The 25572-nt window shown below is 43.8% G+C and overlaps 1 pseudogene; it reads right to left on the bottom strand.

Moving 5' to 3' along the window:
• Positions 1–1474: 1474 nt before the first annotated feature.
• Positions 1475–25572, bottom strand: part of LOC102486506 (heterogeneous nuclear ribonucleoprotein A3 pseudogene) — a 25194-nt pseudogene continuing 1096 nt past the window's right edge.

Raw genomic sequence — 25572 nt, 5'->3', positions numbered from 1 at the left:
TCAAAAGCACAGACGGCGAAGGTGCCCTCAGTCAGAGCGTGTCTCATCCCAATGTTTCTTTTTACTTCTAAGCCCACTTAGAATTTCAGCGGGCAACTGGTTTTCTGTGGCTTATTGATCCAATCATGTGACTCTTCCACTAATACATTTCTCATGGACTTACCATCACAGTCACTATGAGGTTCTTGTTTTTAAAATTCATTTATTTCTTTCATGAGCAAGAGAGAGAAAGACAGAGAACACCCCACACAGGGACCTGCAGTCCACTCCCAATTTCAGTGGGTCCTGGATCATGGGAATGTATGTGCTTGGAAAAGGGAAATCCTCAGATGTGAATCCAGAGCCCTTCCAGAGCACTGAGTTTTACCACTATGCCACAGTCCAGCCCTACCAGAGGTCCTTCACTACAGGCCTGTTACATTCTTTTTTATTTTATTTATTTATTTTTAAGAGGTTTTTGCTATAGGGCATGTGCGATCTCCAGAAAGACAGAGAAACAAAAAGCAAGAAATCACCCTCTGTGGGGATGGCCACGTTGCAATCTCTTCTCCTCCATTCTCCTCTCTGGATCTTGGGCATGCGTGCACACAAGCCCTGTGTGAGTTTAAGTCACCAGGTCTGGGACTCGAACCGTGGTCGATTATGTGGGAATCCAGCGACATAGCCATTATGCCATCTGCTGGTCCCAATTGTTGCATTCTTTTTAATTTTTTAGAGGTTTTTGCTATAGGGTGCATGCGCTCACCAGAAAGACAGAGAGACAAAAAGCGAGAAATCATCCCCCGGGGGGATGGCCACGTCACAATCCCTTCTCCTCCATTCTTTTCTCAGGATCGTGAGCATGAACAAACACACTCCCAGCATGAGTTCTATAACTTCATCTATTGGCTTCTTATTTTATTGTTTTTTATTTCTCTACTGAGATTTCCAGTAAAATCTCTGCTGAGATTTTCATTCACTGAAAACATGTTCTGTTTTATTTCATTGAGAATTATTACAATAACTGCTTTAATGTCCTCATCTCTCAATTCCAGCACCCAGTTCATCTCCAGTTTTGGACATAACTCATTTTATTTTCTCTGAAAAAGATGGTCCATTGTCTCCGATCTTTGTGTGTTGGATAATCCTGCATTGTGTCTTAGTCATTATGGACTTTAATAGATCCTGCATATTGTTTTTCTCCGACAGAGTTATTGTCTTTTTTAGCAGATAACGTCCATGGCTAGTCTTGAACTGCAGATTTCTTCTTGGGCCACAGTTCAGTTTCAGGTCATAGCTTCGGCTCACTCTTCTGGATGTCTTCCATGTCAGCATATTTCTGGGCTCAGCCTGATGTATGGGAAACAGAGACTGGGATCCCTTCCTGCCTCTGTCTTTGATGTGTTACTCCACTCTCCAGCATGCCCTTTCCTGGCTTGGCTTTGCTTTCTTAAACCAGAAAGGCTGAGTTTTCCATGTGGACCCTGCCATGGCTCTATGAGCCATAAGAACTGCAGTTAGCCCAGAGTAAGTCAGAAACTGAGCCATCTGGATCGGTCTGTCCTCCCCGGAGCAAGTGTACACTTCCCATCAGAGTCTGTCTACTTCTCTTCTCTCGAGCACTATCCTGTAGCTGTCCGTATTCTGTCTGGTTTCTCCACTGGTTTCTGCAAGGCAAGTGTAACAGCCAGCAGGGTCTTAGTCTATCATGCCCATAAATGAAAGTCACAGCCACCACAGTGACAGGGTGGTTAAGGCAGCTGGTCCCACATGGCTGACTTCATGGTTTGAGTCCCAGACCAGTGGCTTGAAAAACACTCTGATGCTCAAAGCCTGAGAGAAGAATGGAGAAGAAAGGATTGCATCATAGCCATCTCGCCTCTCTCTCTCTTTTTTTTTTTTTTTTTTTTTTGAGTAGTTTTGTCATTTTTAAAGTCTACTAGACTTTGTAAATACATAGCGACGGAAGATTTTTCAATGCATTTTTTAAACCAACAGATATGTCATGAAAAGAAAGCTAGCATTTTGACCCTTCTTTTGCACTTTCTGGTAAAATGGACAAAATGTTTATAAATTGGCCCTATCTCACGGAATTTGCACTTATAGTAGCTCTCTGCCTAGAAGGTTCTCGTAAATATCCACATTATATATTCTCTCACTGCCTAAAAGTTCATGCTCAAATGCGATATAATCAGAGAAGCCTTTCTCAACTGCTGATAGAAATTAGCCAGACATACCAACGGCACTTCGCTCTCTACCCCACTGCTGTGCACGGGGGCACGTCGCACATTGGGTTTTCATGTTTATTTTTATCTGCCTGCCCTCACTTTCCTGTAAGGTTAGTGATGTCGGGACTGCTGTATTCACTGCCATTTCCTGAGTGCCTAGAAAAGTGCTTGGCTTCAAGTAGGACCTCCATCTTGAACAAATTACTAAACGGCTCATAAAATATTAATCTCACAAAAGATTTTCTTTCCTTTCTCTTACACAACAGTCAAATAGGCCTTTGAAAATAGAAAGCATGTCACTTCACTTACCACTACTCTTAGAATAAATGTAAACTACTTACTATGTACTCCACGATCAGATGAAACATACACAAACTGGCCTCTGCCTACAGCTTTCTCTGCCGTTAACTGAGAAGGCTGCAAAATCTCTGTCATCAAAACCCACCTTCACAAACTGGCCCCTAAAGAATTTGAAGCAGAACTTTTTTTTTTTTTTTTTGGAGAGTTTTTTTTTTTTTCTATAGGGTGCTTGCACTCGCCAGAAAGGACAGAAAGCGAGAAATCACTGCCCCAGCCCCCTGGGGGATGGCCACGCCGCAATCCCTTGTCCTCTATTCTCCTCTTGGGATCTTGGGCATGCACGCACATGCACCCAGCGTGAGTTTAAGCCACTGAGTCCAGGACTCGAACCATGGTCAACTACATGAGAATCCAGTGACATAGCCATTACGCCAACTGCTGGTCCCAAGTCAATCAGTGAAGCGTTTGGGTGGGGAAGCTTCCCTGGTTCCTGCTTGCACCCAAGGTGGGAGCAGAATAGAATAAAAATAATAAAATAACGTCTGTGTATTGAGTGCTTACACTTAATTTTCACAATAGCATGACAATAGAGGTCCTACTTTCATGCCTATCTACAGCTGGGGAAATTGGGGGATAGAAAGTCCAATAACGTAACCAAGTCACAGAGTGAAGGGAACTAGACAGCTAGAGGGGAGCAAGGACGTGGAAGACTCTCGCCCACACTCACCTGCTGGCTCCACGGGCTGATTGTGCTGTCTGCATCTTGGACCCGGCGGTTTGAAAACCACACTGGGTGTGTGTATGTGTGCCCAAAATCCCAAGAGGAGAATGCTGGAGAAGAGATTGCAGCATGGTCACCCCGTCTGGGTGTGGGGAGTGATTTCTCAATTTCACTTTCTCTCGCTCAGGCAGGCACATATGCCTTAGAGCAAAACTAAAAAGAAGGAGGAAAAAAAATCAAGTCTGGCCCTCACATCCTCTGCGTTGAAAGACCATCAGTGTGCAGCATGACTCTGTGTCCAGCAAGAAGAGTGAAAGAAGAAAATCGGTGATTAGTGTAGAGAGCCTGAGAGCAGGTGTGCAGAGTGCCACTGACTGTGAGGAGGAGCACAGGGAATAATCCCCACCCTGGGAAGGAGGAGAAGTCACAGAGGAGGCCTGTGGCTGAGACAAGAAGGCCATGGGTGTACGAAGCTTCCTGGGGCATTATGGGGACACAGCCAGGGATGGGCCCTGCTGTAACGCTCAGACCAGCAGACCAGTCACACCACAGTGGACACTCGAAGATTTCCAAAGAGGCAGCATTCAGGGCAGAGACCTCTTCACGCCCCTCCTGGGCTCAGATGCCATTGGAGAGAGGGAGGAGACCATAAAGAAAGACCTCCAGAAACTAGAGATTGTTCTGAAGGGAACTTGATCTTTAAATAGACTGAACGTCCTCAAGACTTTTTAAAATGAGAAGTGACATATTAGAGGCCAGCACATGGCATAGTGGCTAATGATCTGGACTCCCACCTGATCGACCAAGGTTCAAGTTCCAGACCCAACTTGAAACTCACTCTGGGTACATCTGCATGCATGCCCAAATTTCCAAGAGGAGAATGGAGCAGAAGGGATTGTGGCATCACCAACTCCCGCCCCTACCCTGAGGATTTCTTATCTTCTGTCTCTCTGTCTCACCGGCGAGTGTACATGCCCTATAGCAAAAATCTCTCTCTCTGAAAAAGAAAAAGTAACATACTAGTTAGCAAGTGTAAGGGCTTTTTCCTCTCATTCATGGTTTATATGGAAAAATTTTAAAAACTTATTTATTTCTTCTATGAGAGGGAGGGAGGCAGTGACAGAGAAGACATCTCCAGGAGGGACAGATTCTGTGGCCAACGCCAGCCTCAGTCAGCCTGGACCAGAGACACCCACGTGCACCCCACCTTACTCAGGGGGGTCTCAGAATACGCATCCAGGACCTTTCCCATGTGGGAACTGTTGCACTGCTACTGCATCATCTCCCGGGGGGGAGGGGCGGGGGGGATTTCTTACTTCCCCTCTGTGTCTGTCTCTTTCTATCTCTGTCTCTCTGGTGAGTGCATGAGCCCTAAGGCAAAAAGTCTCTAAAAATAAATCCATCAATAAAAATAATAATGACAAATAAAATTAAATAAATAATTTTTGAAGAAAAAAAAGGTTTAGAAAAATCTGTTTGAGTTTGTTTGTGGAACTTCGAGTACGTCACTAGGGCTGGAATTTTCATGATAAGGTAGCAAACAGGACTGGGAGAAGCCAGTGAGAGACGGGTCATGAAGGGACTCTGCGCTCAGTCGTAATCAGATGAATTCAGCATAATCCCCCATGAAAACACATCGGGGTTACCACAGCACTGAAAACGCTGGTCCTAAAGTTGAAAATGAAAACCATCAAGTAATAAGCGGGGAACATTCTGGAAAGTAAGAATAATAACAGATCATTTATTATAACATAGGACACACCTCCATCGCAAATCTATCACCTAATGTTAAAAATGCCATGGTGCTGGTACACGGATAAACTCATCCAAAGAACAGAACAGAAAATCTAGAATTAGACTCAAATAGGTTAATTTTGTATTATGATAAAGGTGACCTTTTTAAATTAGGGAGAAGAATTAATGATTTAGTTCATCGTGTGTGAACATCTGGAAATGATGATAAAGTTGGATCCACAGTACATGGCTTTGGCCAGAATAAATGCCAGAATTTCAGAAGAATGAAAGTTTTAAATGTCAAAAAAAAATAAATAAACAAAATAAAAATAATAGAAGAGATCATAAAATTTTTTTGAAAAATAATCTCCCAGTGAAAAGGATCTTCCTCAGAATGATGGAAAACTCAAAAGCTAAAACATTCTGATAAATTTGATGGCATAAAACTACTCCTCATAGAAAAATCTCCACAAGAAAGTCAAGACAATAATAAACTAAAAAAATAAATAAACAAAACAATAAAACAAAGAAAACCTCTTTTTTTTTTTTTTGAGAGATTTTCACTGTAGGGCGCGTGCGCTCGCCAGACAGACAGAGAGAGACATAGAGACAGAAAGCGAGAAATCACCCCCCAGGGGGGATGGTCACGCCGCAATCCCTTCTCCTCCATTCTCCTCTCGGGATCTTGGGCATGCACGCACACGCGCCCGGCGTGAGTTTTAAGCCACCGGGTCCGGGACACGAACTGCGGTCGACTACGTGGGAATCCAGCGACATAGCCATTACGCTAACTGCTGGTTCCCAGAAAACCTCTTTTCACAGATCTCTTTTCCATATGGAAAAAGAAGACTAATTCTCTTGAACAGGCAGTTCACAAAAAAAGCAAATATGAATACCCTTAACGACCTAAGAGTTTGTTGAACCTCACTTGTAATAACAGAGAAGCAGGACTGGTTACTTAGAGGAAGCCGGCTCCCACATAGCTGACCAGGGCTCGTGTCCTGGCTCTGGTGGGTTACATACCAGGCACAGGTGCGTGGTCCCAAGATCCTGTCTGGATGGAATATTGGAGGAAAAAGGATTATGGCATAAGCAGGCCCACTGAGAAGGTTCTCTCCCCCTTTTTTTTTTCTCTCTCTCATGCATACACACATGCTATATGGCAAATAAAAGAATAAAAAGGTTAAAGAGAGAGAGGGAAATGGAATTTTGAATTACCTTAACACACAGATTTTCACTTCTAGGTGGACAAGTTCTGGCACAAGAGGTCTCTGGTGCTCGCAGGGCAGAGAAACATGCCCTGGACCCACCGAGGTGGATCCCGAAGTGGAAAAGCAATGGCTCTCAAGGCTTCGCATCATCTGAAGGCCTTTACACTGCTGGCTGAGAATCCGAATCTGAGAGTTAGGACCTCGGCACGGATGTTTTGGAACTGCCTGGGTAACTTTAAAGTGCAAGCAGGTTGAGAATCACTGCTCAAAGGACTGCGAGAATGTAGCGTGCACGTACACTCACACCTATCTAAAACGTCATGGCAAAGGAGAGTCTTTGAAGCATAGTTTGCAGTAGCAAGGACAGGCAACGTCCTGTGAGGGACCGGTAGGTGGCTCCGGTGCTGCCTGTACCGAAAGAGTTCGCAGACAGCCAGTCTTCACGCGTTCACCGTAAGTACTGGGATGTCAGAAAAGTCATGACGTACTTTTTTTCTGTTTTTCTCTGCAAAAGTGCATCATGACTTTTCCAACAACCTAATACATATAGTTGGGTTTTTTTAATTCCCAGAGGGCACATGTGCCTCACTGGTGACACATACAGAGAGAGGGAGAGAGCACTTGAAGTGGGTGTGGTCACACAGCGATCCCTTCTCTTCTTTGTCTTCATCCTATCGCAAATTTGGGCACACTCGTACACCTACCCAGTATGGCTTTCAAGTCACTGGGGCCAGGACTCAAACCACAGTCAGCTGTGAGGGATGACCACTAGGTTACGGCACCAATCCCTGTATATATCTATATAATCTGGAAAACAATGGCGTGAAGGAAGTGTGGCTAGAGTATCCCACTGCGTACACACACAGACTGTGTGCACAAGTGCTCGGGTACACATGAGGGACTCCGGAGGGCCTGGACTCACTGCTAATGGGGCTGCCTCTGGGGAGGGCAGCTTTGCTAGTGAGTGAGGGACTGGATGTCTTACATCACTGTATAACTTTTTATTCCATTTGGACTTTGCACCATGTAGAGGAATGAATTACTTGAAAAATTAGATTTTTAAAAACAAATAGATGTGGGCCTCATCTTGAAGGTAAATATGGGTTATTTGTCCTGCACCGGGTTTTAAAATGTTTGAAGTCACCGTCGATATTTAAAAATTTAATAACTATCTCTAAAAGTTCTACTTTTTTGTGCTTCTTTAAAAACTCAAAAGCTAGCAGCACTGAGCTCCACTCCTACAGAACATCAATACACTGAAGGTGAGGGCCACCACTGCCCCTCTCAGCCAGGATTTGAGTACTTTTTTCAGTTATAGGAACCTTTTTTTTTTTTTTTGGAGAGGTTTTTGCAATAGGGCACATGCGCTCGCCAGACAGACAGAGAGACAGGGAGATAGAAAGTGAGAAATCACCCCCCAGGCAGAATGGCCACGCCACAATCCCTTCTCCTCTGTTCTCCTCTCAGGATCTTGGGCACGCATGCACACGCGCCCAGCGTGAGTTTCAAGCCACTGGGTCCTGGACTCAAACCACGGTCCACTACATGGGAGTCCAGTGACATAGCCATTGTGCCAACTGTTGGTCCCGAGTTATAGGAACCTTTTATAGTACGGGACAGACACTTGCACTTGAAGCAAGAATTTTATCGTGTCCATTCTCAAATCCCCTAGTGTCAAGTCTAGAACATACCAAATGTTTAATAACTTTTATTTATTTTTAAATAGGACCTAAATTTCCATATTAATTATGAACTGTAGTTCCTGGCATGAAAGGGAGAAGGGGGGCTACAGCAATGAAAAAATTGTTAATTTACCTGAAATGACTGTCGATGCCGTGCAACACGGGTGTAATTATGCATTCAGAGAGGGTCCCACTATTTTTCATATCAGGAAGGGGCTGATAAATACAAAAATAAAAATAAAAAGGTCCATGTAGAAGGCAAAGTAATGTTTCCAAATAAATATTTCTGGAGAAATGGATTTCTTGTTCAGAAAGACTGTTTATTGGGAGCCAGCAGTTAGCGTAATGGCTATGTTGCTGGACTCCCACGTAGTCGACCGCGGTTCGCGTCCCAGACCCGGTGGCTTAAAACTCACACCGAGGGAACCAGCAGTTAGCGTAATGGCTATGTCGCTGGACTCCCACGTAGTCGACCGTGGTTCACGTCCTGGACCCGGTGGCTTAAAACTCATGCCGGGCACGTGTGCGTGCGTGCCCAAGATCCCGAGAGGAGAATGGAGGAGAAGGGATTGCGGTGTGACCATCCCCCCCGGGGGGTGATTTCTCGCTTTCTGTCTCTATGTCTCTCTCTGTCTGTCTGGCGAGCACATGCGCCGTATAGCGAAAATCTCTCCAAAAACAAACCAAAAAAAGACTGTTCATTTACTCATACATTCCTGAAAACTACTTTGTAATCTGGTCAGTTTGTGCTTCGAAGTTCATACATTCATTTTTCTTTCACCAAAAAAAAAAAAAAAAAAGCCTATTATCTAGTATGCAATTCAGAAAATGGAAATTGGCATAGAAACTAATTATAGCTCACAAAGAAAAAAAGTAATCTGCTATTCTGATGAGTATGTGTTTTCCTAGCATTTCTGTTATTTTTGTTGATAATTGTGGAAAATAGTTTGAGTTGAGACAATTGTGGTTCTCCGTGTAGCTCTCTTCCAAGTCATGAATAAGGCAGGGTTCCTGGCAAATACCTGAGGACCCATCTGGAAAGAAGGAATGGTAACAAGTCCAGAAGATAAGTTCTTTTGTTTCAGAGTCTCTCCTGTCTTAAATGTTTGTTAAATAAAAATAGAGTATGAGACTCGGAAAATTGTTTATATTTTCAGTTTTGTATAAACAACAATTTATACAGTTCTTAAATATCTATTTAAAGCAGGAAAAATGTAAAAGAGAAAAAATTGGGTACTCTAGGATTGCTGGATACAGGTTAGGCTTAATTCAGGAAATCTAGCCCACAAACAGCTGTTTCTTTTTGGAGGGCATTAGGGACATTCTTTGGCAGACTGCATTTTGAAATTTTTAAAACATTCTATTCTCAGATATCATGTAGTCCCAGAGCCTGCTGCTGTCCCAGCTGTTAGGTTGAGAAGCTTGATGGGGCCCAAGGAATGTGAAAACGGAAGAATTAATCCATGAAAGAGAGATCTGTTTTAGAACAGCATGGAAGTGCCAAGACTTTATACATTTATAACCATGAATTTTCAAATAATTTCACAATTTATTCTATAATGAGTTAAAAATTCTGCTAGCTACTGGCATGTCTTTCAAATTCAAAACACATTTTTCCATTTAAGAAATGTAATCAATGATGCTGGGACTTCAGGGAGCCCTAAAATCCTTGACCAGTCATAGAACCACCAAAATACTGTATATTTTATGTGAAATAAGGATAAGGCAAACCAGAAAAAAAATTTAAATATCTATTAGAAGTATTTGGGGGAGGGGGACCAGCAGTTAGCATAATGACTATGTCACTAGACTCCCATGTAGTTGGCCGTGGTTCAAGTCCCGACCCGGTGGCTTAAACTCACGCCAGGCGCGTGTGCGTGAGTGCCCAAGATCCCAAGAGGAGAATGGAAGAGAAGGGATTGCGGCGTGACCATCCTCCCTGGGGGGTGATTTCTCGCTTTCTGTCTCTCTGTCTCTCTCTGTCTTTCTGTCCCTTCACATAAGTAATCATTACTGAAAATGAAGACAGAGACGTCGATCAGCTGTAGATAAGAGTGTTAGAAAGAAAACAGGGAGTAAACTGAAAACGAAGGAAGAGAAGTAAAGGGTATAGGAATATGAACGTGTAAAAGTGAGAAAAACCTCAGTGCAATAAGTTGAGCTGACAACAGATGGAGCCATAAGTGGAGGCATGAAAGGGCGCAAGTCCTCCTGAAGAGAAAAAAATGGCTGACTCGAGAGAGAGCACTGTAGGGTCCCCCATTGGTGAAAGTGTGCAGAGCCAAGGGGATACTTGTCAATACTTCTGGAGAGACCGAGCTACTGTTTCTCAAACTACGTCACCAGGCTGACCATAAAGCCTCGTGTGGAGCTGGTGTTCGTTAACTATTTGTGGGATGAATGAGCAAGTGAGTTCTGACCACTGGAATCCAGTTTTCTTCGCAGAGGTGACAAGTGGCGGCCTGAGAACCAAAGAACCCAGCTTTGCCTCCCAGCTCTTTCAGATTGGTGGACTTCACGAATATTAATTGGGTCTCTGTGCTCCTCCATCAAATGGAGGGACCCCTTCTTTATAAACAGAAGTGGTAGGGGCCTGTGAGTGGTGCTCTGATGACATGAAGCTCTGTAAGGCTGACCGGATGGTTCCAGGTCCTTTTCTACAGACGTCGCTGAGCACAGCACAGACCTGGAGCCCATGATCCAGGGCTGACAAGTGCTAGGGTGGATCACAGTGTTGAGACCCAGTTGGAGGTGCTATTTCACTCTTTGTCTCTGGTGCTTTATCTCTCATTCTCTCTGTTTCACTCATGGAAGAAAGAAAGAAACTTTTTTTTTTTTTTTAATGGAGTAGTAACAGTACCTACCACGTAGAAATTTGGTAAGGGTTACATGCTCTCCTACAAGCAAAATAATTTCAGTACTACCTGATGCTCACTAAGCTCCCAATACATGGGGTGCCATTCATTCATAAGTTACCCACTGAAGTTCCAACAGGGCCCAGGCCCTTCTCTGATCACAGGGCTACAGCCAGGGACTGGACAAAACCCTCTCAAGCACAAGCAAATTCCTACTTTCCAACAAGTGTGTATTTTACTCACAACTCTGGTTGTGAGAAATGTCAGTATCAAAAAAAATTTTTTTGAAGTGAATGAAGTCAAGCTCCCTCTATCAGGGTACCAAGATACAAATCTGTCTCGTATGTCTCCTTCTTTAGGTATACACAAGAATGTGCTAACTTGGTGCCTAGGGAGGAGGGCAAGTTCTCTGAGCACAGAGGAATCCAGTGGCCAGAGCTGTGGAATCCCCTGGATGGTGGGCCATGTTCCATGGGTGACCAATGGCAATGCCTGACAAGCAACCCAGGACAGCAGCCGCAGATCACCACCCCCTTTCCCCTGCCTGGAAAGATAATGTCTGAATTTAGGAAAGCTAAGGAACTGGTTATGCAAAACAGGAGAGAATTGCAGGTGGGGGCTTAGATGGAGGTTTCCAGCCTGCCTGAGGAAAAAAAGGTGAAAAAATCAAAGGGTGCTCCCAGGAAGTGCAGAGTGCTAACAATTGTTATGTAACAGTCACTTTGGGGTCCTCTGCCTGACCACCCTCTCCCCAGCTCACAGCAGCACTGGATTGCCACAGAAGCACAATGACCCCAAAGAGAGAGTGAGGTGATGAGCTAGAAATGGAGAGTCCTTGGAGGCCGATGTGCGTGAGCACAAACAGGTGGAGGCCTGCGATAGGTTTGGAGAAGGTGCTGGAGACAGACCTCTTAGCAGAGCAGCAGCAGTCTCCTTCCCATTCTGTCTTTTCCTCCAAGGGGCCTTTTGTCCTCAGCTCTCCTACAGCTGAGTGGCAGAGGAACGAGACCCTGAAACCCGGCAGTGCAGGGAAGCAAGATGCTCCAACCCAAGGCACCCTCGGTCCTCAGGGCTGGTTATGGAAACATGGCCCAGGCTTTGAGCCATCTGCCCTTCCATGGTACTGATTTTCCCCCCACCATGGTCTTAGGACCTGTTCTATGGTTTATCCCTACCCTTGAAGGTGAGCTAGAAAGACCCAGAGGGTCAGGCAAGTTTCCCAAGAGAATCCTGCAAGAACTGACCCATTTGCAAAAGGATGATTGAGTCAATTTTGGTTAATACCTTACTTTCATGCCCTGCCATTTTTCCTTTAAATTTTTGCATAGTCTGGATAATAGACATTAAGCTATTGCTTTATTTGGCAAGCAAGGTTCTATTGTAAGCATTTTCGTTGTTGTTGTTGAGGAATATCTTGAAAACAGGAGTGGCCAGCTGAACCACTTGAACTCACTAAATGACAGGGCCAGGCTTGGGGCCCTAGGATCAGATCCCAAAGTTGCATGTTTGCTACCAGTCAGCAGTGGCTTTAGCAAGGTCTCCCTAGGAACACTTTTCATCTTAGGAGAGCATCAAGCTACGTTTAGATCTCAGCTTCGCTCATTCTTCCTGTCTCACGGCCAGGCCTTCTCAAACTCCACTTATGAATGCGGCCTGCTTTTGATGGGCACAGTGCCACCAGACTGGTGCCACCACCCAGGATTCCAGATATCCCTGGGGCAGAGCCTGCTGGCTGCACTTAAGGCAGCTCCCTCTCCAAGCTGTGCATGGTCTACCACCTGCACACGTCCTGGCTTGGGACTGCCCCCTGCCCCTACTCTGACCTTCCACTACCCTTACCCCCACTGCCCATGAGTCTCTGCCAAGAATGAATGTACTCTCTCCAGCACGAATAGAGCACCTACTGTGTGCAGGCATACATTAGCTGTGAAGATTCAGCTAAAAGCAGATTGGGGGGCCCTGCCTTTATGAGGAGTAAAACCTGCCAGCTACGAATGACATTGGACAGGTCATGACAAATAAGCCATTAGGACATGAGGGCCAGGGGGCACTAAGAGCACTGAGCTAACCAGTGGGCAGGGCTCAGTTAAACCCTGATGAATATTTGGGTGACACTGTCCCTTACACACCTGCAGTTGGATCCGTTTTTCCAACTTCTATCCCTTTTTTTTTTTTTTTAAACTATAGGGCGTGTGCACTCTCCAGAAAGACAGCAAAAGACAGAGAGATAGGAAATGAGAAATCACCCCCGAGGGGGGATGGTCACACCGCAATCCCTTCTCCTCCATTCTCCTCTTGGGATCTTGGGGACACATGCACACCCGCCCTGCGTGAGTTTAAACCACCAGGTCTGGGACTTGAACCACGGTCAACTACATGGGAGTCCAACATAGCCATTACACTAACTGCTGGTCCCAACCAACTTCTATCCCTTTTCATGGTCACTTGTGAGTTTCTGGCTTGCCCCCTCCCAGGCTATGTAAGAAGAAATCATAGAGCACTGTCAGCTCAAGATGGGAGAAAATAATATCTTTTATAAATATATTCTCTATATGTTATATACTATTCATCTATGGGGTCATTGGAAAAGTCATGATACATTTTTGCATAGAAAAATACGACATGATTTTTCCAGGGACCCAATAAATTGAAAGATTATTTTTCAGGTTTTCCACTTTAACTCACACCTTTCCAACACTCACCCTTTGTAATAAACTATTTACTAGAACTGTGCACTTTAAAAATCAATCACCCTGGGAACCAGCAGTTAGCGTAATGGCTATGTCGCTGGACTCCCACGTAGTCAACCGCGGTTCGCGTCCTGGACCCGGTGGCTTAAAACTCACGCCGGGCGCATGTGCATGCGTGCCCAAGATCCCGAGAGGAGAATGGAGGAGAAGGGATTGCGGCGTGTCCATCCCCCCTGGGGGGTGATTTTTCGCTTTCTGTCTCTCTGTCTCTCTCTGTCTGTCTTGTTCGCCGTTGGGAAAAACCTCCCAAAAAAAAAAAAAAAAAAAAAGAAAGAAAAAAAATCAATCACCCTGAGAGCAAACTGACACACTAGGCTTACCCAAGCAAAAAGAAATCATAAAAGAAATATTTGGGAATATGTCACAGTAGTACCCCATACCGATTTGCAGTTTCAGTTACCCAAGGTCAACCACAGTGTGATATTTTGAGAGAGACAGAGATTCCATTTGCAAAACTTTTACTTTAGTATATTTCTCTATTATATTACTAGCTATTGTCAATCTCTTATTGTGCCTAATTTGTAAATAAAACTTTGTTATGGGTACGTACATGTGGGAGAAACCGTACGTGCAGAGTTCAATGCTGTCTGCGGTTTCAGGCATCCAGGGAGGTCTCAGAACGTATCCCTGAATAACCAGGCCTTCTGGGTGAGTTGACTCTGTTCATTTCATTTTAAAACTGTGGTTTGCCCATCTGAACTGCGTTTCAGTATGAGTCCATTTGTGGGCTTTCTAGAGGCTCTTAAGAATCCCCAAGGCACCCCACTGAGCTCTCCGTGGCTGGGCTGATGGAGAGGAGCTTAAATATTGAGAGGCCAAGCTCCTTCAGATACTTGGAAACAGCTGTAGGTCTGTGCTGGCCACACAAAGCCACAGGAAGGGGGTGTCCTTGCAAATCCCAGCATGTCTCTGCCAGAGGAAGAGAGGATCCCATGGGGTAGGCGTGGGCGGGGGTGGGTGGGGGAAGCAGAGGGTAAGAGGCGAATCTGCTGTGATGATGTAGAGTTCTGGCTTTGGGCCAAAGACAAGAAAGAGCCCGATCATACTGCATAGTTTAGGATTCTCTCTATTCCATAGAAAATGCAGAGGCAAAAAGCTTCTCTTTATCAAAAGAAGTCAATTTCTTAGCTGTTTTTTTCTTAGCACAATACTTTTCGGCTAGATCCTTTGAAATGCCAATTGTGAGTGTGATTACAGAATGAATTCCAAGCCATGTTTAATTTTTTAGAAATCATCTTTTGCCTTTAAATGGTATAAAAAAGCACATGGGTGAGCATATTAATCGGAGACTATTTTCAGAGCCTGAGTGAAGAGAAGTATTTATGTAATGGTGCATGCAGCTGAGTGTACAGGTCTAGAAACATTTCCAATTACCAAATTTATCTCTTCTGCTGCCACAAATATATAGCTGAAAGAATAAATTCTCCTAATAGCACACCCCATTCAGTTACCTTTTTGAGGTTAAACCATTGCCCTTTGAATCAAGGTTATAGGATGCACACTGCCAATCATGACATTTAGGTTATGACTGAATCAGTCAAAACGTTTAGCTACCATTCTCTAGCTCTGCCAGGGCCAGCTCTCCCAGATGCATCCAACTGGACTTCCTGGGAAAATCAAACCTTACAGAATTATTCCTTACTCACTGGAAGGAAAGCCTTTCATGATCAGTTTCGGTTTTTGCTTTTTTGGTTTTTGTCGTAGGGCATGGTGCTCACCGGAGAGAGACAGAGAGAAAGAGGGATGAGAAGTCACCCCCAAGAGAGGATGGCTATGCTGCAATTCCTTCTCCACCATTCTCCTCTCAGGATTTAGGGCATGCACACACACATGTCCAGTGAGATTTTTCAAGCTACTGGGTCTGGACTGAATCTGAGGTCGGCCACGTGGGAGTCCAGGGCCTTAACAACCACACTCTCATAACAAGTATTTTAGTTGAAAACCAGCTCTGTTTACTCATACATAGCATGTCATGCATCATGCAGGCAGGGGATACTGAATATTATGTGTGGTAAATATAATAGCTCATGTCAGAATTGGGAAGGGAGAGCTATTGCACATCCTTTAGGACAGGAGGTCCTTGAAAAGTATTTTGGAGCCAAAGGAGAAGTCTTGGGAATGATAAACCAGTCAGTGTCATGTATCAAACTTACACTACAGGAAGAAACCAGCTGTCTCCAACTTCTTATGTGCTATTTCTTTGCTGAGTTAGAACAAACTCTTTCCATCACACATGAAAAGGATGCTCAGATCCATACAGTTTTCGGAGATGAAGAAGATCCCTTAGTGTTAACTACCATTACTGTTAACTCTGATATACAACCACTAAAACAAATAACATTTTCAGCCAATTTCCAAAATGCTGTAAGCAGCTCACATCTTTTTCCCATTAGTCATGATAACAGAGAAACGCTACTTCCTTAGCATCCAAGGATGCAGAGCAAGAGCCCAGGAGCCTAAGGATAGCTCAGAGCCTAGGGTTTCTGCAGGTATAGGCAGAGGCACAAAGAGTTGAAAAAGCCTTGTGAAGGAGAGTGGCCTACGACACAAAGGAAATGCCTTTCCATGTTGCTCCACATTTCTTCAATTTATCCGAATAAGAAATTAATCAGCATGAACACAGAATTTCACACTGCTATTCAGGGCTTTTTTTTAAAATTTGCTATAAGGCATGTGCTCTCACCAGAGAGAGAAAGAGAGAGAGAGGAAAGAGAGAGAGAGAGAGGAAGAAGTGAGAAAGCACCCCTCGAGTGGTGGGGAGGGATGACCACGCCACGGTCTCTTCTCCATTCTCCTCTGAGGATGTGGAGCAGCACACACACACATGCTCAGCGTGTTTTTCAAGCTCCCAGTCTAGGACGTGAACTGCACAGTTGGCCATCTGGGATCCGACTACGTTAACCGCCATGTCACTAACTGGCCCCACTAATTGGGACATTTTGCTGGCACTGTTTTTATTGTCAGATGCAAAGGAGGAAGATGAATGAAAAGTTCAGATGACACTCGGATTGGGAGTGCCATCGCACAGCTCATCCGTGTCCTCGGTTGAGAATAATCGGAAGAACAGTGTATGAAGCAGATTCTCTGAGGTTCAGTATGAATCCCAGCAGCAGATCCTAAATACCTTTCCAATACCATGCACTGCTGTCAATCCACTTTCATGAGTCCAGTAAGATAGCACACTCATATGAGTTACGTGAAGAAACATTGCTCACAGGTAGGCAGCAAGACCCAATAGAAGCATAAGATTGAAAGCAAGCCGTCCCCACAGCTCAGGAGTTGCCCAGGGCAAATGGACTCTACTCGTTTTGAACTCCACATCACACAGCAGCTGATGGCCCTGAGGGATGCTGGACTCACAGGGCAAAAGCATTGCAGAACTTCCTGTTCCAAGGCGTGGGAACAGAGCCAGACTGTTGTTCCTCCTCATCTTGGGATGTCGCCTTCCGAGCACATTCTACAGTCATTTACTTAGTTATTTTTCTTAAAGTATATTCATTCTTTATTCCTGAGAGAGACAGAAACAGAACCTCCCACAGGGGCCCAACACCATGATCCATTCCCCAGGTCTCAGCCAGCCCTAGATCATGGATATGTGTATGCCCGGCATACTCAGGGAGGTCTCCAGACTTGAACTAGGAACCTTCTCATGTGAGGTTGCCTCACGAGCATCATGTTTTACTACTGAGCCATCATTTGGCAGTTATTTTTGGGAACTGAGAGTGGAAGGGAGGGAAGAGCTGAGTCACCATCAGGAGACTTGTCCTGAACCATAGGCATTACTTCTTTAGTAGAAAAGGAAACCAAGATGTTACTTAGCATTGATACCTGATAGGCAGGGGTTCTGGTACCTTGGCTAATCTCTGTCATCCTTAGCATCCACAAAGCCAACAGTGATCAAGCACTATTCATCTATGGGGTCATTGGAAAAGTCATGATACATTTTTGCATAGAAAAATACGACATGACTTTTCCAGGGACCCAATAAATTGAAAAATTATTTTTCAGGTTTTCCACTTTAACTCACACCTTTCCAACACTCACCCTTCGTAATAAACTATTTACTAGAACTGTGCACTTTAAAAATCAATCACCCTGGGAACCAGCAGTTAGCGTAATGGCTATGTCGCTGGACTCCCACGTAGTCAACCGCGGTTCGCGTCGCGGACCCGGTGGCTTAAAACTCACACTGGGTGCGTGTGCATGAGTGCCCAAGATCCCGAGAGGAGAATGGAGGAGAAGGGATTGCGGTGTGTCCATCCCCCCTGGGGGGGTGATTTCTCGCTTTCTGTCTCTCTGTCTCTCTCTGTCTGTCTGGCGAGCGCACGTGCCCTATAGTGAAAACCTCTCCAAAAAAAAAAAGAAAGAAAAAAAAATCAATCAATACTTTGCCAGTCATTAATTCGGTTAATCCCTTAGCAGATGTGTTTGGGTTGCCAAGGAAGCAAACTTCTGGATGAGATTAAATCAGCAAGCAATTTATGGGAAAACAGAGCTGAAGAGACATAGGGAAGGAACTTGTGGTGGACACAATGCAGATATGACTGTTGGGGAGAATACTGAAAGAAAGGAAGGTCAGGAGGAAAAAATCTGAAACTATAGTAGAGTTTTGAGAAAGGCCGGGGATTCCATGAGCTGAGGTTTCCCATCAAAGGCACTACATCAACCAAGAACAAGCTGCCCTGGTACACCTGCTGGGTTCCACCATCAGCTGGGAGCAGCCTTGGGAAGTATGGCCCTGGCATGAACATGGAAGTGTCAGTCCAGCAGCCAGGGTGGGTCTTCAATCAATGAAGTTTCCTGATGTCAGCGATCTGAGAGGGGCACTTTCATGTTCTGTCAGTTTGGGTCCAATTAAGAGAAAGAAATCACACAGTGAGAAAATGAGAAGTTCAATATAAAGAATTATTAAACACTGATGTTTTTTCCAAAAGCAGTTACAAGAAACAAAATTGGGTCTAGCGATGTCGGCACAAACTGCTAAGATGTTATGCTTCTTAGGCTAGCAAAGGAGCACATAGGAGGCCTCTGTTTGATTTCTGATGTGGTATGGAGGCACATCCCTGTAATCTCAGTTACTAAAGAGGCTGAGAGAGGAGAATTGGATTACATTTTGGTCAGATCATGTCTTTAAAATATATTTAAAAAATAAATCACTCTGTGGTACCATAGAGTTTAAGGAGAATACCAAAGGAGGGACAGACTTGAAAGGGCTGTGGGGCTCAGACCTTGCTGCAGAACATGTAGCTCTGTCCCTGGAGAGCAGGAATATCTGCTGACTTGCCCTAACTAGAGCTGGTACACTGTCGCTGGGCAAATGGAAAGCAGCCGAACTGCGGTCAACTACATGGGAGTCCAGCGACATAGCTGTTACGCCAACTGCTGGTCCCGAGGTGAGCTTGATTCTGAGTCATGTATTGAGAACCGAGGCACAGGGCCAACTCAGGAACTCCATGAAATTAGTACTTGTGCTGTCCCCTTTTACAGAGGAGAAAACTTAGGTTTGGGGAAGTTAAGTAACTTGCTCAAGATCACTTACTTAGCAAGAGGAGGAGCTGGACTTCCAAACATAAAGTGTCCGTGATCCCAGAGCTCAGGTTCTTATCCACGTGATGCATTATTATGCAGATCCATCACAGAAGATGCTAGACTCTTTTGTAAATACCTTGTTTATGATAGGAAACCTTTTCCTAATGGTAAGCCCTGGGATTTGTTAGCTATACCATCAAAATAAATTGTCTTTTGTTTCTTCGGAGTCACTTTTTCTTCTTTTTGGCAGGCTTGAGAAGACGCCTTTCCTTAGACTCTAAGAGTTTGACTCTGCCAAGAGTACAGGGACTCTTGTAAACCAGATGTGAAGAAAACAAACCTTCCTCACACAAAAGGATTAGCAATGACACAGCAATGGGGCTGGTGTCCATGAGGAACTGGTAAAGCCCTGTGGTCATTTAGTCTCAGAAAGAGACTAAAAAGGAGTGAAGATTCTGGCAGTCATCTTGTGAAGCTTGTCACTTGAGAGACTCAATAGCTTTTTCTCCCTTTCGCCTAAGGGCTGAATCTGAGGAAATGAGCCTGCATTAAACCCAGACAGATTTCTGCTGAATGTAAGGAAGAACTTAACCATTAATGAAACCTTAGAATAAAGTTTCTTACACAGTGTTAAAATCTCCATTCCCAAAGACATTAAAAAGGAAAATCGAAGCTACCTATCATGATTTAGATGAAAATAGTAGTCCCTCAAGACCTTTTTTTGTTTCAGAATTCAGTAAGTCTTTGAATTCTTTAATTCTTCTTTGCCAACAGAAGCAAACATACTCCAAGAAGAATGTACCAACAAGGGGCATTTTTAAAGGTTATTTATGTATTTCTTCTGAGAAGGGGAGAGAGAGACCCAACCGGGTCCTTGCACCATGAGCCACACCCAACCTCAGACATCCGGGATTATAGGCAAGTGCTGTGTGCCCAGCACGTGCAGGGAGGCCTTAGGATGCAAGCCCAAGACCTTCCCATCTGGGTCCAGCATTGCAGAGCATTGTGTTACCAGTGTGTCAGCATTTGGCCCCAGGAGCATCATTATTCATACTTCACACTTAATGCACTCTCACATTAGCCAAGTACTTTATGCATATATTCTCTTATCTTTGCAGCATTATAAGGTAAGCATCATTATTTCTTTCCTTTCTTTTTTATTTTTTGTTTAAAATTCTAAGGTTCATAAAAGCCAAACAACTTATTAAACTTCACATAGTAAATAAGAAGTAGTCAGAGTTCGAACACAGGACTATCTATAAGATGTTGGAATGGGCAGGAGTGCTCATGAAGGGGCCTCCAATCAGGTCTGTGCCCCTTGCCATAAGAGATAAAACTTAGTGAATACAGAATTTATTCAGTGAGGCTAACATTGTGGAGAGTGCAGACCTGAGTCCATAATCATCTTTGCCATACTGGACAAGATGCAAAGCTTAGGACAAAAATGAAGAAGCATGAGGAGGTCTTCAACAGGATCACAAGGAGACCAGCAGCCTCAGGGATGGCTATCACTGCTTTAAGGGTAATTTCTCTTTTAAAAATTCAGGGTAGGGTAGAAAGACCAGTTTCCATTTTCTTCAAGAAGCTTAAATATCATTACTAATTTGAAAACTTGCTATAGGGCACATGAGCTAACCGGAGAAAGAGCATATGAGAGCTATAGCAAATTTAAAAAATAATAATAGTTGAGCCTAGCAGATGACATAGCTTTTACGTCACTGGACTCCCATGTGGCTGACCAAGGTTTGAGTCCTGGACCTAGTGGTTTGAAACTCATGGCAGGTACATATGTGTGTATGCACAAGATCCCAGGAAAAGAACTGGAGGAAAAGGTATTACTGTGTAGCCATCTCCCCAGGGGGTAAGTTCTCAACTTCTCTCTGTGTCTCTGCCTCTCACACCCTAAGGCAAAAACCTCTACCAAAAAAATAAATAATTAACTTAAAAAATAAATACTAATAAATAAAATTAATAATTCCTTTTTTGGGGGGTCCTGGGAATGTTTGAGTCTTTATTACCCCTTTTATATTAACTCATTCTTTTCTAACCACCTTTCAAGTCTTAATTTTGAAAAACACTACTAAACGTGAAGTCTTTAAAATCAATGATCTGTTTAACTCTAAAGCATTTGACCGTTCTTGCCTTAACAATTTAAAAAATCACAGACACAAAACTGTAATGAATACAGTAGGTCAAAAGTTTTATCCTATTTTGCAATGATTAGCAAGGATGCAGAAGCAAATTGAATTAATCAAGACAATTCTTAGATCCTGGTTTAAAAGCTAGGGAGAACGGAGGAGAAGGGATTGCGAAGTGGCCATCCCCCGTGAGGGGTGATTTCTCGCTTTCTATTTCTCCCTCTCTCTCTCTCTCTCTCTCTCTCTCTCTCTGTGTGTGTGTGTGTGTGTGTGTGTGTGTGTGTGTGTGTGTGTTTCTGGTGAGCACACATGCCCAATAGCAAAAACCTCTTAAAAAATAAATAAATAAATAAATAAATAAAAGCTTGGTGTGGCTTTGTAATGCTTGAGCTGGTAAAATCTTCTCAACCAGTCATATTGGGGGGAGCAGGGCAGGCTGGTGGCCTCTTCGCCTTCCTCATCTCCACAGGCAGGAATCTGTAAAAGCTCAGCAAGGTTATTGTTAACTTCCATTCATTAGGCATTAGGCTTCATCTATTGTGAGGAAGGTCAAAGGCTAGGTTCTGGGAAGTAAAGGTAAAAGTTAAAGACTAATTTTCCTTTTAATCAATTAGGAGGGACTCTGAGACTGGTGTTACATGGTTACTTTGTTCTTTGACGCCTTGGTTACATACGTGTACGTCTGTGTAGACCCAGGGTTGCACTGCGCCTTTTTTCTCCTTGGACGGGCTACTTACCAGCTATCCTTGGAGGCTTTCCGTCCACTCCTGAAAACTCCCAGGACACTTTCAAACTCTGCCAAGTCTAACTTGTACAGTCAACTTAATTTTACATGCCTGGGAAATTAGCAAATGGGGAGTCCACAAATGGAAAGGGAAAGATAAATAATAAAGACAGATAAAGAGTGTGCACCACATTGTATCCATGCCTCTGGGCTCTCATGGAATAACAAAGAATGTATTTGATTCGCAAAGTAATCTGAGGGGAAATACATGCTGCAGCCCTGGCCAGGCATGAGAAAACTCACTCCTGTTAGCTTTGCTGTGGGGACGTATGAACACTGAGCAACTACCAGTGGGTGCAGACAGTCATCTGAAACGCATCCCTGGTGTTTCACTGATGGATCAGATTACTGTGTTTTGACAACTTCTTACTTTCTTATAATTAATCATTTGCATCTAAGGTCACAGAGTGAGCAAGTAAATCCCTTTTCCTTGGAGTCTCTTGGGATACCTCGGCCCCCTCCCCCACGGAGAGCATTAGCTGAATGCTGTGCCTGGTACCTTTCCCTTGAAATTGGACTCGTCCATGCCTCCCCAGCCGCACCAGCTGGCAGGGTCAAAGTCTCTGTAACTCCCTCTGTCCAGATGGCTTCAGGCTAGAAGTTACTTATGAGAACTCTACGGGAAATTTATTTCCCCAAACAATCTTTATTTTCCTTGGAAGATTTTTTACAAAACACTCCTATAAGCCCAGCCAACAAAACATTGGCTCTACCCAGCACCTCTTTCAACATTAAACAAACTAAGTGCTGGGGAGTTGGATACAAAAATGAGTAAAAGGCATTTGGTGTCTTCAGGGAACTCACAGAGCAGTACAGAAAAATAAAAGCGACAATAACAATATGCCGCACACTGTCATGAAGTCCTGGGATTTGTGTAGGCAGAGGAAGGCCAGCTAGCCTCAGGCACAGGAGCAGGATCTCCAGGGAAGGAGGGCTGAGAGGAGCTTTGTACTCAACAGCTCAGGCTGTCATAGCAAAATGCCATGGATGGGGGTTTAAATGACAGGTATTTGTTTTCTTATGGTTCTGGCAGCTGGGAGTCCAAGGTCAGGGTGCCAGAGTGGTGGGTTGCCAGCGAGCGTGCTCTTTCTGGCTTGGGGACAGCCAACCTCTCCCTGTGTCCTCTCATAGCTAGAGCAAGAGACGGAGCAAGCACTCTGGTGTCTCTTTAAAAGGACACCAATTCCACCAAATTAGGACTCCAGGTTTATGACCTCATTTAAACGTAATTATCTCCCCAAAGTCCTATCTTCAAAGACAGTCACACTGGAAGTTGGGGCTTCGACATATGAATTTGCAGGGACAGCCCATAATGCCTCCAGATTGGCAGGAGCTGGTCAGGCAAAAGGTCTTTAGGCACAGAGGGTATCTCAGGCAAATATACCCATGCGCGTGAGTTCAAAGTGTTGGGCAAATATGGCAAATCAGGGAGTACAGAATAGTCCAGCTCGACGTGATGAGAAATAGGGTAGAAGGGACTGTCCCGAAGGTTTTCTAAGAGTGTGTGCTTTATCATTGAGATTTCTGCAGAACTTTTAAAACGAGGAATTAAACCGGACCAGCTCAATGGTGCAGTGGTAATACACCGCCCAAGCGATGCTGAATCAATATGGAAAATTGCAGGTTCAATTCCCTAGCCAACCTGTGCATGCCCTGATCTCAGCTGACTGGGAAGACTTTGCAGGGAGTCATGGCAGAGAACCCTGCTGAGGATGCTTGCCTTTCTCTCTCTCTTTCTGTCTCTCACTCTCATGAAAACGAATACATATGCTTAAAATAATAAAAGAGTTGAATAGATTTGCATTTTGTTTAGGGGAAAACATTTGGTTCTTATTGAGGAATAAATAGTAGGACAAAGAGAATTGGACTTTAGGGTCTGACTCATGGACACTATGCCAGTCCCAGGAATGACGATAGGGGGTTTTGCCAGGGCGATAGCAAAGGAGAGGCAGGTGTGAGTGTTATTTAGAAGGCATAATAAAAGGAAGCAGGGGACAGGAAAAGTAGAGAATCCTAGTTCTCTGGAATGGGCGCGCCTGGGTGGTATTTATATTTCTATATTATTCACTGCCTCACCCTCCAGTCTTGCCCATGAATCTCACTTAATATGGTGGTTGGTGTAGGCATGTGGATGAGAGAAAAGATACAGACCGTCATCATTATAATAATGTGAGTTAATACTCAAAATGGTAGAATGGCCCAAGTGGCAGGTTGTGCATTCTATAACTGCCTCTACTGCTGAGCTGTTTACTATTCTGGCCTCTCCAGAGTTCTTTGTCCCCTGCCCCTAGAACCTCCAGAGGCCTGCCAGGAACTGTGCCTCCTTCCTAAAGTGGGAGCTGAAATGTGTGCTTGTCATGAACCAATGTCCACATCGTGAATGTCTTCTGGGCTCTGGGCTGTGTTCTATTGGGCTGAGTCTAACTCTGATCCACACAGGACCATGGTGGCTTTGTAAGTAGTCTTGATTCCTGGTAGGGTAGGTTTTCTCCTAGTCATTTCTGCCACCTTAGTTTTCTCCAAGTCATTACTTGGCTCTTTACACTTTGAACCAGCTTATCAAATTACATCACACACACATGCACATGCAACTAGCACATAGAATTGTCATTTTGATTTAAATTGCTTTAGCTCTTTTTTATCAGCTTGGTAATAATTGACATCTTTAAATATTGACTGGTTCACGCAAGTAGAATACCTTAAAAATTAGGTATTTTTAAATTTTTCTCAATAATATAGTTTATGCATGGAGGTATGGCACATATTTTGTTAGTTCAACTTTTAGACACTTAGTATTCTATGCTATTACAAATGGCTTGCTTTCTACATTTTATTTTCTTATTGTCTGTTGCCATTGCACAGAAATTATTTATTTTTTTTTAATTTTGAGACTTTCCATTTGAAGGTATTCTTAATGCTATTAGATTCACAAATATGCTAATTTAAATACCCAATCCTATGTATCTAAAACACACACTGCAAACATACAAATATTTATTCTCTCTACATATCAACACCCATTCATATCATGGTCTGGAAATGGGAAGAACAGATTCTCCTTAAACTGCAAGTCAGCAAGTGTTTCTTTACAGTTAACTGTAGCAAAATTCATACAGCACAGTCATTGACAATGATCTCCTTTACTTGTTAACTCATGAGGAAACACCTTCAAAACTGCATTTTGTTAGTTTCTGTACTAAAATGTAGAAAAACTGAACTACACAAATATTGAAAAGTTAAAAATTCTTTCATTTTTTATTCCTGGTACCACTACCACAACTTACAGGGCAATACACCTGATGTAATGAAAAGAAAAAGACAAAGACAAAGCTACAACAGATAAAAGTCCTCAGGAATGTAACATCTAATTGACACTACACTGCATTCATCAACAGCTGCACTTTTTGCAAACTGTGGCTCTGACAGTCCTGAACAAGACGGGTTTCCTGTTTAAGCTGCAGTAACTTTTCTGACTGGATCATCAATCCTCCTGTGGCAGATTTTTACAGTTCTTCTAGTGCATTTGGGACGGCTGTCTCAAAGTAACCTGCAGCTTTCCTGACACCTCCTCACTTTCTCTCCTGCTAAGAACTGTAGCCCTTTTCTGCTGTTTTTAGAACCTCCTGCTACCATATCCACCACTTCCACCACCAGATCCATA

Source organism: Tupaia chinensis, unplaced genomic scaffold (genome assembly GCF_000334495.1).
Source record: "Tupaia chinensis unplaced genomic scaffold, TupChi_1.0 Scaffold000046_3, whole genome shotgun sequence".
In the NCBI taxonomy this organism is placed as follows: Eukaryota; Metazoa; Chordata; class Mammalia; order Scandentia; family Tupaiidae; genus Tupaia; species Tupaia belangeri.
This window is presented reverse-complemented; position numbering and strand designations above follow the sequence as displayed.